The 14,373-nt window shown below is 39.7% G+C and overlaps 1 protein-coding gene across 1 annotated transcript in view; it reads right to left on the reverse strand.

The window, feature by feature from the left end:
• Nucleotides 1-7,839: 7,839 nt before the first annotated feature.
• The window catches only part of LOC309629547 (uncharacterized protein), a gene marked incomplete at its 5' end in the record, with an annotated part of 31,060 nt that continues 24,526 nt past the window's right edge, over nucleotides 7,840-14,373 (reverse strand). Inside the window, one exon of the mRNA XM_082393623.1 lies at nucleotides 7,840-8,503. The remainder of the gene's footprint in view (nucleotides 8,504-14,373) is intronic.

The following is a 14,373-nucleotide window of genomic DNA, read 5'->3' on the forward strand; positions in this document are numbered from 1 at the left end:
TTTGAGACCCAAATTCCTTCCCACTCAAAAAATCTTAAACCATATTACTTTGTGTGTAGAGGTGGTTCAACTATATATAATGATAGAATAAACGTCTTATTAAACTAAAACAAATGGACCTTCTGTTATCTTTTGTGATCTAATACTAATTGCTTTAAAGCAAACCGAATACCCTGCAAAAAGGTACAAAACATGATGGCAGAAACAGTCAAGAATTTCAGGGAAAATAAAATGTATAGTGCTTAGTCTCGAGTTTTTCTCTGGGTTCTTTGGTCCTTGCATGAATTAGAAAGACTCATTTAATTTCCCAGCTATTCAGGATGCCGACTTGGGGAGGGGAGGGAGGATTCAGGCTGAAGGTCAGCGTTGCGTATCCCCCAGAAGGGCTTGCTGCCCTACAGGTAGTCTACACAGCAGCTAGGGGATCACAGGAAACTAAAGCCGCAAATAGCTTCTTCATGGTCTTCCCACTCCCACCCTGAGATCTCATGTACCTAGTGCTGTCCTCCTTCCATCTCATCCACCCTCCTTGCAGTTTCTCAGACACACCAAGCACTCTCTAATGCCTTTATCGTGGGAAAACTCACCAGGCTTTCCCTGACTGCCTCACAAGCTGTACCTTTTTAATATTTCTAGGTCAGCAGGTGGTTCAAACATACCGTAATTGATTCTATTAGAATTTTCTTCAGAAGTCGAGCAATTGGTTTCTTACAACCCCACAAGATGGAGGCACTGATTCTAACCTCCCTTTTGTCGATTAACAGACATAAAGATGAAGCAATTTGCTCAAGGTCACAGTGGCAGTCTGAATTCACATCCTCCATATAAACATTTTAAAATTTGGTGGGGCTTCCCTGCTGGTCCGGTGGTTAAGACTCCATGCTCCTAATGCAGGGGGCCCGGGTTTGATCCCTGGTCAGGGAACTAGATCCCACATGCATGCCGCAACTAAGACCCAGTGCAGCCAAATAAATATATTTTTTAAATAAATAAAATTTTGATTAGGTAATACATTGGCATGGCTAAAAATCCAAAAGATAAAATAGGGACTACAATAGAAGTCTCCCTGCCCACCGCCATCCCCCCAGTTCCCCTTCTGGAGGCAAGCAATGGGATCAGTTTGGTTTTTCCTGATCATCAGGAGATACTTTCATAAATGTACAAACATAATACATATGTATTTTTTTCATTTTTACCCAAATGGTAGGATATTATACACATTGATTTTTTTCATGTGGTTATGTATCTCAGAGCTTATTCTATCTCAGTTCATGAAGAGCTTCCTCATTCTTTTTTATGACTGCATGGTATTCCATCATATGGGTGTACGATAAGTTGTTTAATGTGGACCCTGCTGATGATTATTTAAGATTTTTTCCAATCTCTTGCTTTTACAAAAAGTTTTTTACATATATCTTAGTTCATCTGTAGGATAAATTCCTAGAAGTAGAATGGCAGAGTTAAAAATTGTTGTATATTGACAGATTCTGTTCTGCAGCCTGATAGAATAGTATTGTCTAGTTTTATTTTTGCACTTCTGAGTGTGGCAGAGGCAAAGCCACACACACACACACACACACACCCCATATCTTCCTCCCCCTCCCCCCAGGCGTACAGCTGAACTATGTTTACCAGGTGCCTTGTACATTTAGATAGGGGTCTTAATGACGTTCTTACTAACAGAATGGGAGCAAGTGATATATTACCTCCTTCAAGGCAATCAAGAGTTGGTATGCCAATGGAGGTCAATGATTCGTAGCTACAAGATGGAAGAAAAAGCTGCTCAACCCCTATCAGCCTGCACAAGTGAGAAAACTTTGTCAAGCTACTGAGTTAGGTGCATTTGTTCTTATGGTAGCATGGCCTAGTTTGACCCTAACTAATTCAATAAGTTGAGCATGCTTTTTATATTTAAGAGTCTTATGTTTGCCTTACGGTGACCTTCCATTGTAATCCTTTGTCCATTTTTCTATCAAAATCCATACACCTGGGCTTCCCTGGTAGCGAGTGGTTAAGAATCCACCTGCCGGGCTTCCCTGGTGGCGCAGTGGTTGAGAATCTGCCTGCCAATGCAGGGGACACGGGTTCGAGCCCTGGTCTGGGAAGATCCCACATGCCGCGGAGCACCTGGGCCCGTGAGCCACAGTTACTGAGCCTGCGCGTCTGGAGCCTGTGCTCCGCAACAAGAGAGGCCGTGATAGTGAGAGGTCCGCGCACCGCGATGAAGAGTGGCCCCCGCTTGCCACAACTAGAGAAAGCCCTCGCACAGAAACGAAGACCCAACACAGCCATAAATAAATTAAATAAATAAATAAATAAATAAATAAAGCATGACACAAATTAAGCAATGTGAATACCATCAAGCTTTAAAAAAATATATATTAAAAAAAAAAAAAAAAAGAATCCACCTGCCAATACAGGGGACACGGGTTCGAGCCCTGGTCCAGGAAGATCCCACATGCCGCGGAGCAACTAAACTCGTGTGCCACGACTACTGAGCCTGCGCTCTAGAGCCCAGCGAGCCACAACTGCTGAGCCCATGTGCCACAACTACTGGAGCCTGTGCACCTAGAGCCCATGCTCCACAGCAAGAGAAGCCACCACAGTGAGAAGCCCACGCACCACAACGAAGACCCAATGCAGCCAAAAAATAAATAAATAAAAATAAATTTAAAAAATAAAGTAAAACAAACCATAAAAACAAAAAATCCATGCACCTTTAAGTACCACGCCATATGAAATGAATTGGAGGGTGGCTGCTACCTCATTGCTGCCATGCTTCATCATTTCTCTGCTCTTAAGCTTCTTAAAGGTGACTTTATGTAGAATAAGTTCTTGGAAGTTCAACTCTTCATTTTATCCTTTCAATGCTAAGCTCTCATTCCATCTCTAAATTCTGAAATTCCTAAGGGAAATTAGTAGGTATACTGCATCAGTCAGGTAGACTAGATTAGGCTACAGTAACAAACAACCCCCAAATCTCGGTGGCTTAAAATGATAAAGGTTTATTTCTCGAACAAACTACGTGTTCACTGATGGTTGGTCACGGTCCTCATTCCAGAAACAAGGCTACTGGAATAGCCACTACCTGGAACATTGCCAGGTGCCCATACAGCGTGCCCTGGCTTTTAGAGCTTTTTCTCAGAAAGTTATCTGAAAACAAGTCCCAAGGCTACACCTGAGTTCAAAGTGTGGGGAAGTGAAATCTCACCAGTAAGAGGGAGAACCAAATATTTGTGAACAGCCCAATGGCTAATCCATTTGATTTCCTTTTGTCCTTGTACACACTTGAGGTGTCGTGGAGAACAGTTCGTATACCAAGAGGGGAGCAGGAACCACTACATTCCACACTGGCAGAGAGGGGTACTTTATCACTGATATTGCTTAGAACTGTCAGCATATGATGATGATAAAAACAGACTTTTAATCAGCTTTTGTTGTTTTTAAATTCTCTACAGACAGCCCTCTGATTCAGTTGATTCATTTGGCAAAATATGATTATCTGCACACAACTCTGCAACCAATTTACCTGCCACTTTGTTATGTGACAGCTTCTTTCCTATAAACCACAGACATATTTACTGAAAAATACATTAGAATTGCACTATCCCATACGGTAGCCATTAATCACCTGTGACTAAATTTAGATCTAAATTAAATATAATTTAGAAGTCAGTTCTTCGGTCACAATAGCCACATTTCAAGTGCTCAGTGGCCGCTTTGACTACCATATTGGACAGCACAGAAAACGTTTTGGCGATCACAGCAAGTTCTATTATACAGTGCTACTGTAAACCCTTGACATTCTTTTCTCCTTTTTTGTGGTATTTCTCAGTAGATAAAGATGAGGCATCTGAAGTCTGGTTTTCCCACACACAATGTATTTGAGGTTTAGATTTCATATTATAATAGTATTTGTTGCTACAGATTTTTAAAGGGTGTAATGACCACTTCCTTTGTCCAGTTGGTATTGGGTTTTTAGAAGTTTTTAGCAAGAGTTGTATCCCAACAGTACTAACTATAAAAAAAGAAAGAACCGCTACAACACCTTTTCTAACAATAAAGGTTTTGGTCTAAAAAGACCTAGTTTCCCACTGGCTTCCACTGCCGAATACTCAAGTTTTATAAATACGCATCATTGGGAGAAAAAACAATTCTTTGTTTTTGTCCTGGAAGCGTCAAGCTGCCTGACACCAGGAGTGAGGTGACATGCAGCCTCCAGCTACATCTTGATGATCCCACAGAGACTCACCAGAAGTGGAAGTTTTTACCCAGGAACCCTTTCCCCATAGCCCACCACCAGCCTCCAGTTCAGCCTTGGGAATGTTGGCTGGACATTTAGAGCGTTCGTAGATTTTAGCTCTTGTTATTCATGATGCAGTGAATATCATCATTATACATATAGTTTTTTTTAATAAATAAATTTATTTATTTAATTTTTTATTTTTGGCTGCGTTGGGTCTCCGTTGCTGCGCACGGGCTTTCTCTAGTTGCGGCAAGCGGGGGCTACTCTTCGTTGCCGTGCGCGGGCTTCTCGTTGCGGTGGCTTCTCTTGTTGCGGTGGCTTCTCTTGTTGCGGAGCACTGGCTCTAGATGCGCGGGCTCCAGTAGTTGTGGCTCGCAGGCTCTAGAGTGCAGGCTCAGTAGTTGTGGCGCACGGGCTTAGCTGTTCTGCGGCATGTGGGATCTTCCCGGACCAGGGCTTGAACCCGTGTCCCCTGCATTGGCAGGTGGATTCTTAACCACTGCACCGCCAGGGAAGTCCCTATACATACAGTTTTCAACCATTTTTATATAGGAAAAATAAACTTACAATACAGCCTGTTAGTAGGAAACACTGATCAATTTCCTTAAAAAAAAAAAATCTGCTGAAAAGGTAGTATAGTTAGCCTGTACCTTTAAAACTCATCATCAAAGCACTCAAATTTAATGAAGCAGTCAGAAAACAAACCTCACAGCTCGTTCTCAAATCCTGGTAAAGGGCAACTCACCATCCCTCTGAAACTGATTAATCATTTAATTTAATTGGTATGCTGTGAACATCTGAACTCATTTATTTGCAATTCTCATTGTCATTTAGAGAGAGGTTCATTATCTGGCAGTCCTAGTTGATTTGGAAACAGTAATTGATGGGTAATGTTAATTATCAGTCATCTAATCACTAAACTTCTTTCTATGAGACCGTGAACATACCATTTAGGTTCCAGAGGTCGATTATTAACTAAGCGAGGAAATTTCACTTATCAGAAAGGAAAATTCAAAAAATGATCATCCACATTAAAGAATTCAGCCCATTGGCTCCCAGTTGGATTCTGTGGGGAGGACCTGTTAGAATCCATTGCTGTCAACACATCTAGTATAATATTGTGATTAGAATGAAAAATGTTTAAATGCTCAGCCCCTCCTCCCATTTTAGTAGTTCTCTAATTTGTTCATTCTTGGTATAATGACTGCTCATAGATTTTGCCCCTCTATGCCCCATTCTGTTCTTTTTCTTCTCTCTTCTTATAGTCAGTCAGTGGAGAACTGGAGGCCCCCAGAGTCAGATCAAGAACAAAGCCAAGGACAAGACCAAGAGGGGCCAAACCCAAAGATAGAAACCACCATGAAAGCTGTTAGCTGCCAACTGAAAAGCTTTCCTGATGGAACAATGTAACAGTAGAAATTAATATGTCTAATTATGCCACAGTATCATGGATTATTTTTATGTGATTTGTAAAACACGTCTGACGTTCTGAAAATGCTTTGACCAACAGCATTCTCACTGTTTCACAATGGTGCTCCTCGTCGCGTGACTCTTCATGAATGTCACCAGGTGTCAGAAAAGCCACTGCCTTCTTGAATAAAATAGACGTTCATCTCAAGGTCTGGTAGATTTGGAACAGGCTTTAAGTGGGGTTGGGTACCTGGATTAGTCAAGACTCCTTTGACTTTCTAGGGCTCTTAGTGGTCACCACCATGACCTCCCCTTAATACTCTGCAGTGTGGCTGGGACCAGGAGAAATTATTTAAAGAGGATTTTATTGAATCTAGAGGGTAACAGGAAGGAAAGAACTAGGCAGACAGCCGACAAGAGAGTCTAGTTTTACAAGATAAGGAATACTTTTGGGGACCCACTCTGATGCCTTAGGCAAGCTCCTTAGTCTGTCTTGGGCCTGTCCCTCTCACAATAAACACAAGAGACAATGCTGTGCATTTGGGGCAGCAGTTAAGGGCGAGGGTGCTGGAGAGAGGTTGCTTGAGTTCAGACCCCTGCACTCCCATCTCCTGAACAAACTGTCTCTGGGAAGTGGCTTCAAGCCTTGAAGTGTAAATTCTGTCATCTGTAAAGTAGGTCAAACAGTACACCCAGGGTTTGTCAGTATTTTTCCAGTTCCACCTGGGGAGAAAGAGTACCCCAAGAGCCTGGATGTCTAGATCAGACTTTGTAGACATAAATACTTCTGTAGAGGAACAAAGGGGTCTATTCGGTCGTGACGGCTTGAGTGAAATTCCTCTTCGGAGCCAATGACCTTCAGAATCCTGCATTTCTGCAAGCCACCACTTAATCGGTAATTTGATCTTCCAGGAATAGCCCTTTTTCTGCAGACCATAGATCTAGATTGTCAGTTTATATATCACGGATATAAAATGTACTTACCTGAATACTGTTAGTTCTCACAAACCCTGCAGTCCCTCATAGTTCCTCAGTGAACTAACATTAAGTTGCTAAATATGTAAAGTGTCTTTAACTCCAATGTATGTCATAACTGACTTGTAGATAAAAATAAATCCTGCTGCATCCTTGACAGGATCAGAAAAAAATTTTTATACTAATATTTTTCCCTAAAGAAGTTGAAATTTGAGATAGAAACGGATCCCAAATCAGGGATTCCTGTGCCAGTGGTTTATCACAGAAGTGCTCTCAGGGGAAGTCGACAGGGAAAGAGAAGCCAAGTCCCAGGGTGATTTCAGTCTTGCAGGGGGCGGTTTCCGCCTGACCCCACCGGGAACACTGCAGTGGAAGTTCTGCCTCGGAGTTTGTCTCAGCTCATGGCAAGGAAGCTGGGCTTTCACACTTCTCCTGCACTGGCCATGGGCTGGGGCTGCCCAGGCGGACAGTAAACCAGTAGGCAAAGTGGCCCCTGTAGCTCCAGGGCGGCCTCCTGTGAGAGTTACCGGCGCCCAGAAGCTGAGAAGCGCAGCTAGAAGCAGTAACAGGATCCAGCGGGGTCTGACTGAGTACCCACAACGTCTGTCTCACAAAAGCACAGAGATTTCATTATCCTGTCTCTAGCTGGTTTTTTTTGTTTGTTTTTTCACGAGACCACTGTCATTATCAACAATTTCTTTGGCCAACGTTTCAAGTATAATAAAATCAGCGAACAGTTTTGCATGAATTAACTAGCCTTGGATGTTTGGGAACGGTTCTTAAAATGTAACCAGTTTCAGGTAAATGTTGCAGTGTGGTGTTTCAAAATACATTGGTACCTCTAGTGGAGGAATAATTATTTAATTACATGTAGTCTTTCCTACTGACAATGATTTTCTATTTTATTTATTATTTTTTTAATTGAAGTATAGTTGATTTACAACGTTGTGTTAGTTTCAGGTGCACAGCAAAGTGATTCAGTTATACATATACAAATATATTCTTTTTCATATTCTTTTTCCATTATGGTTTATTACAGGATATTGAATATAGTTCCCTGTGCTATACAGTAGGACCTTGTTGTTATCCATACAATGATTTTCTAATAGTCAACTAAATATTGTAATTTCCAGGCCAAGGATATTCACAAAGCTCTCACATATCTTAAAATGAATGAGAACATTCCTAACAAGCTTATCCTAAATCACTTTTTTAATTTTTTTTTTTTTTTTTTTTTTTTAATTTATTTATGGCTGTGTTGGGTCTTCGTTTCTGTGCGAGGGCTTTCTCTAGTTGTGGCAAGCGGGGACCACTCTTCATCGTGGTGCGCAGGCCTCTAACTATCGCGGCCTCTCTTGTTGCGGAGCACAGGCTCCAGATGCGCAGGCTCAGTAGTTGTGGCTCACGGGCCCAGTTGCTCCGCGGCATGTGGGATCCTCCCAGACCAGGGCTCGAACCCGTGTCCCCTGCACTGGCAGGCAGATTCTCAACCACTGCGCCACCAGGGAAGCCCCTCCTAAATCACTTTTTTAAAAATTTTTTTGATAATTTTTTTTATAATATCAACTTTACTTTTTAAATTTTTTTTTTAATTTTTGGCTGCGTTGGGTCTTCATTGCTGCGTGCGGGCTTTCTCTAGTTGGGGCGAGTGGGGGCTACTCTTCGTTGCGGTTCACGGGGCTTCTCATTGCGGTGGCTTCTCTTGTTGTGGAGCACGGGCTCTAGGCGTGCGGGCTTCAGTAGTTGTGGCACATGGGCTCAGTAGTTGTGGCTCGTGGCCTCTAGAGCGCAGGCTCAGTAGTTGTGGCACTCGGGCTTAGTTGCTCCGCGGCATGTGGGATCTTCCTGGACCAGGGCTCAAACCCGTGTCCCCTGCATTGGCAGGCAGATTCTTAACCACTGTGCCACCAGGGAAGCCTTCTATTTTTAAATATGCTTACAATGTGTGGGACTCTCAGACTTCTTAAGCATAATGCTAACAAGCAAGAATTTTTTTCTTAATTACAGAAAATTTGAAAAATACAAAAAATATAAAATTACCTGAATTCCACTATTTGGAGAGAGACATGTTATTTTGGTTTCTTTTCTTCCAGTTTCTCTTTTTTTAATTAAAAAAAATTATAGAATTTCCACCTTTTATAATGGTGGAATGAATAATTGCTGGAATAGGTAATCTGGACAACTCTCTCTCCAAGGACAACTAGAAAGGTAGAATACATTTTACATATATATAACATTCTCTCTCTCTCTCTTTTTCTCTCCATACACACATAAGTATGTAAAGTAAATATAAGTACATAAAATAAATATATATATACACACATATGTACAAGCTTTATATATATGTATATATATGAGCTAACAAGCATTGGAGAATCACAGAACTCAGATCCAGGACAACACAGGGAATCCAGAGAGTGGGTAGCATTCAGAGCTGCTTCTGGAAGGGGTAGCGGAGATGCAGAGCGGCTTAGTGACACTCCGACATTCTCGCTGGGCTACGGGGACAAAGATGAAGGCATCCAGTTCTGAGCAGTACAGGAGGAGGGTGCTGATAAACCCTCTAAACTAGGGTTGGTGTTTCCCCGCATCTGTCTCCACAGAGCAGCAGGAGTGACGTTTCTGAAACTAACCACATCAGGCACTCTTTTGCTCAAAACTCTCCAGTGACTTTAAGTCTCAGAGTAAAAAATAAGAAACAAAAAAAAAATTTTAGAAAACAAAAGGACTACAAGACTCCTACACTAGCCGTTTTCAACCCTGTTTTTGTGTCAAAAGGACCCAACACCCTCTTTTTTATAATAGGAATTTATAATGCCCCCTTGACTACCATGATATGAAATTTATATATCACAGCTAATCTACAAATATAATTTCAGAAAAATCAACATAATGCCCAAACTGTAATATGAAGGAAAAGTAAAAGTAATCTATAATAAAACAATATGTATTGTGATATGTAAATTTCTGCATACAACTGGATCAGAAAGTATTACAAACTAGTAAGAAGGTGTTTATACCTTTATGCAGAATTCCTGTGAATACAGCCTGATGCACGTGTTTATTCTATCAGCCTCTCAAATATCATAAACAGTGTTGCCTTCCATGATCTGATTTCTGAATGGTTTAAAAACTCTTGGTAAAGCTCTAAACAAAACCAACAGCAAGCTTCCCTTCCTTCACAAGGTAGTTACATTCCTAGAAAACACAGTACATATTCAAACTGTGCAAAAAGCAGTTTGTGTTTATATATGGAATGAAGTTAAGTTCTAGGCTCATATAATAAAACAGATTTTTCAACTTATCTACAAAACAGAAACAGAGTCACAGATGTAGAAAACAAACTTATGTTTACCAGGGGGGAAAGGGGGGAGGGATAAACTGCGAGATTGGGATTAACATATACACACTACTATATATAAAATAGATAACTAATAAGAACCTACTGTATAGCACAGGGAACTCAATACTCTGTAACAGCGTATATGGGAAAAGAATCTAAAAAGTTGATATACGTATATGTATAACTGAATCACTTTGCTGTACGCCTGAAAATAACACAACATTTTAAATCAACTATACTTAAAAATTTTAATTTAATTTAATTTAAAAAAAGAAAAAAGTAACACAGTGGCTATTCGTTCCTGGCCCCAAAGACTGTCTCATTTTTCCTCCTACTGGGAAATGCGCAGAGACAGGGTGTTTTCTTTCTAGTCTTCGCATGACACTGTGATGTTTATTATTAGTCAGCGGGGCCTGCCACTGGTTTTTGAAGTTTTTGTGAATGGAGAAGTTAATTTTGAGGGGAGAGATAGGTAAGAACCTCTGTAAGTTATATCACCCCAAAGCCAGTTTTGACTACAGATGGTTAGAAATCAGCTTGGCTTAGAGCCCTCAATTCTCTTTGTAATGTGAGGTGTTTATGGACCCCAAACCTCACAACTAAATGGAAGTGTCAGAAGTGATTATAGGTCTGGCAGAGTTTCTGAGGGATGTTTTGAGTTAGTCACAGCAGGCAGCCTTCCAATAATAGCTATTGTGAGAATGCCTATCAAATTGGGCTCAAAAAACGGTATTCAATAAATAAAGAAATCAAAGAATGCAATTCCAGCCATTTCCATACTATACTATAGATAAATGATACCTGGAGGAGGTCCCGGTCTTTTTTTTTTTTTTTTTGGAGTACAGTTTTTTACAATGTTGTCTTAGTTTCAGGTATACATCAGTGACTCAGTTATTGCTTGCTTGTTTTTTTTTTTGAATTTTATTTATTTTATATACAGCAGGTTCTTATTAGTTATCTATTTTATAGTATTAGTGTACACATGTCAATCCCAATCTCCCAATTCATCGCACCACCATCCCCCCCCGCCACTTTCCCCCCTTGGTGTCCATACGTTTGTTCTCTACATCTGTTCTATATTTCTGCACTGCAAACCGGTTCATCTGTACCATTTTTCTAGGTTCCACATATATGCGTTAATATACGATATTTGTCTTTCTCTTGCTGACTTACTTCACTCTGTATGACAGTCTCTAGATCCATCCACGTCTCTACAAATGACCCAATTTCGTTCCTTTTAACGGCTGAGTAATATTCCATTGTAGATATGTACCATATCTTCTTTATCCATTCATCTGTCTATGGGCATTTACGTTGCTTCCATGTCCTGGCTATTGTAAATAGTGCTGCAATGAACATTGGGGTGCATGTGTCTTTTTGAATTATGGTTTTCTTAGGGTATATGCCCAGTAGTGGGATTGCTGTAATCATATGGTAATTCTATATTTCGTTTTTTAAGGAACCTCCATACTGTTCTCCATAGTGGCTGTATCAATTTACATTCCCACCAACAGTGCAAGAGGGTTCCCTTTTCTCCACACCCTCTCCAGCATTTATTCTTTGTAGCCTTTTTGATGATGGCCATTCTGACTAGTGTGAGGTGATACCCCATTGTAGTTTTGATTTGCATTTCTCTAATAATTAGTGATGTGGAGCAACTTTTCATGTGCCTCTTGGCCATCTGTATTTCTTCTTTGGAGAAGTGTCTATTTAGGTCTTCTGCCCATTTTCTGATTGAGTTGTTTGTTTTTTCATATTGAGCTGCATGAGCTGTTTATATATTTTGGAGATTAATCCTTTGTCTGTTGATTTATTTGCAAATATTTTCTCCCATTCTGAGGGTTGTCTTTTTGTCTTGTTTGTAGTTTCCTTTGCTTTGCAAAAGCTTTTACGTTTCATTAGGTCCCATTTATTTATTTTTGTTTTTATTTCCATTACTCTAGGAGGTGCATCAAAAAAGATCTTGCTGTGATTTATGTGAAAGAGTGTTCTTCCTATGTTTTCCTCTAAGAGTTTTATAGTATCCAGTCTTACATTTAGGTCTCTAATCCATTTTGAGTTTATTTTTGTGTGTGGTGTTAGGGAGTGTTCTAATTTCATTCTTTTACATCTAGCTGTCCAGTTTTCCCAGCACCACTTATTGAAGAGGCTGTCTTTTCTCCATTGTATATTCTTGCCTCCTTTGTCATAGATTAGTTGACCACAGGTGCGTGGGTTTATCTCTGGGTTTTCTATCCTGTTCCATTGATCTATAGTTCTGTTTTTGTGCTGGTACCATATTGTCTTGATGCCTGTAGCTTTGTAGTATAGTCAGAAGTCAGGGAGTCTGACTCCTCCAGCTCCGTTTTTCTTTCTCAAGATTGCTTTGGCTAGTCAGGGACTTTTGTGTCTCCATACAAATTTTAAGATTTTTTTTGTTCTAGTTCTGTAAAAAATGCCACTGGTAATTTGATAGGGATTGCATTGAATCTGTAGATGGCTTTGGGTAGTACAGTCATTTTCACAATATTGATTTTTCCAATCCAAGAACATGGTATATCTCTCCATCTGTTTGTGTCATCTTTGATTTCTTTCATCAGTGTCTTATAGTTTTCTGAGTACAGGTCTTTTGCCTCCTTAGGTAGGTTTATTTCTAGGTATTTTATTCTTTTTGTTGCAGTGGTGAATGGGATTGTTTCCTTAACTTCTCTTTCTGATCTTTTGTTTTTAGTGTATAGGAATGCAATAGATTTCTGTGCATTAATTTTGTATCCTGCAACTTTACCAAATTCATTGATTACCTCTAGTAGTTTTCTGGTGGCATCTTTAGGATTCTCTATGCATAGTATCATGCAATCTGCAAACACTGACAGTTTTACTTCTTCTTTTCCAGTTTGCATTCTTTTATTTTTTTTCTTCTCTGATTGCCATGGCTAGGACTTCCAAAACTATGTTGAATTATAGTGATGAGAGTGGACATTCTTGTCTTGTTCCTGATCTTAGAGGAAATGCTTTCAGTTTTTCACCATTGATAATGATGTTTGCTGTGGGTTTATCGTATATGGCCTTTATTATGTTGTGGTAGGTTCCCTCTATGCCCACTTTCAGGAGAGTTTTTATCATAAACGGGTGTTGAATTTTGTCAAAAGCTTTTTCTGCATCTGTTGAGATGAGCATATGGTTTTTATTCTTAAATTTGTTAATATGGTGTATCACATTGATTGATTTGCATATATTGAAGAATCCTTGCATCCCTGGGATAAACCCCACTTGATCATGGTGTATGATCCTTTTAATGTGTTGTTGGATTCTGTTTGCTAGTATTTTGTTGAGGATATTTGCATCTATATTCATCAGTGATATTGGTCTGTAATTTTCTTTTTTTGTAGTATCTTTGTCTGGTTTTGGTATCAGGGTGATGGTGGCCTCATAGAATGAGTTTGGGAGTGTTCTTCCCTCTGCAATTTTTTGGAAGAGTTTGAGAAGGATGGGTGTTAGCTCTTCTCTAAATGTTTGATAGAATTCATCTGTGAAGCCATCTGGTCCTGGACTTTTGTTTGTTGGAAGATTTTTAATCACAGTTTCAATTTCATTACTTGTGATTGGTCTGTTCATATTTTCCATTTCTTCCTGGTTCAGTCTTGGAAGGTTATGCCTTTCTATGAATTTGTCCATTTCCTCCAGGTTGTCCATGTTATTGGCATAGAGTTGCTTGTAGTAGTCTCTTAAGATGCTTTGTATTTCTACAGTGTCCATTGTAACTTCTCCTTTTTCATTTCTAATTTTATTGATTTGAGTCCTCTCCCTCTTTTTCTTGATGAGCCTGGCTAAAGGTTTATCAATTTTGTTTATTTCTCAAAGAACCAGCTTTTAGTTTTATTGATCTTTGCTATTGTTTTCTTTGTTTCTATTTCATTTATTTCTGCTCTGGTCTTTATGATTTCTTTCCTTCTACTAACTTTGGGTTTTGTTTGTTCTTTTTTTTCTAGTTCCTTTAGGTGTAAGTTTAGATTGTTTATTTGAGATTTTTCTTGTTTCTTGAGGTAGGCTTGTATTGCTATAAACTTCCCTCTTAGAACTGCTTTTGCTGCATCCCATAGGTTTTGGATGGTTGTGTTTTCATTGTAATTTGTCTCTAGGTATTTTTTCATTTCCTCTTTGATTTCTTCAGTGATCTCTTGGTTAATAACGTATTGTTTAGCCTCCATGTGTTTGTGTTTTTGACGTTTTTTCCCCCCTGTAATTGATATCTAATCTCATAGCGTTGTGGTCGGAAAAGATGCTTGATATGATTTCAATTTTCTTAAATTTACCAAGGCTTGATTTGTGACCCAAGATATGATCTATCCTGGAGAATGTTCCGTGTGCACTTGAGAAGAAAGTGTAATCTGCTGTTTTTGGATGGAATGTCCTATAAATA

The sequence above is a fragment of the Balaenoptera borealis genome (assembly GCF_965194805.1).
Source record: "Balaenoptera borealis genome assembly, chromosome: 5".
Taxonomy (NCBI): Eukaryota; Metazoa; Chordata; class Mammalia; order Artiodactyla; family Balaenopteridae; genus Balaenoptera; species Balaenoptera borealis.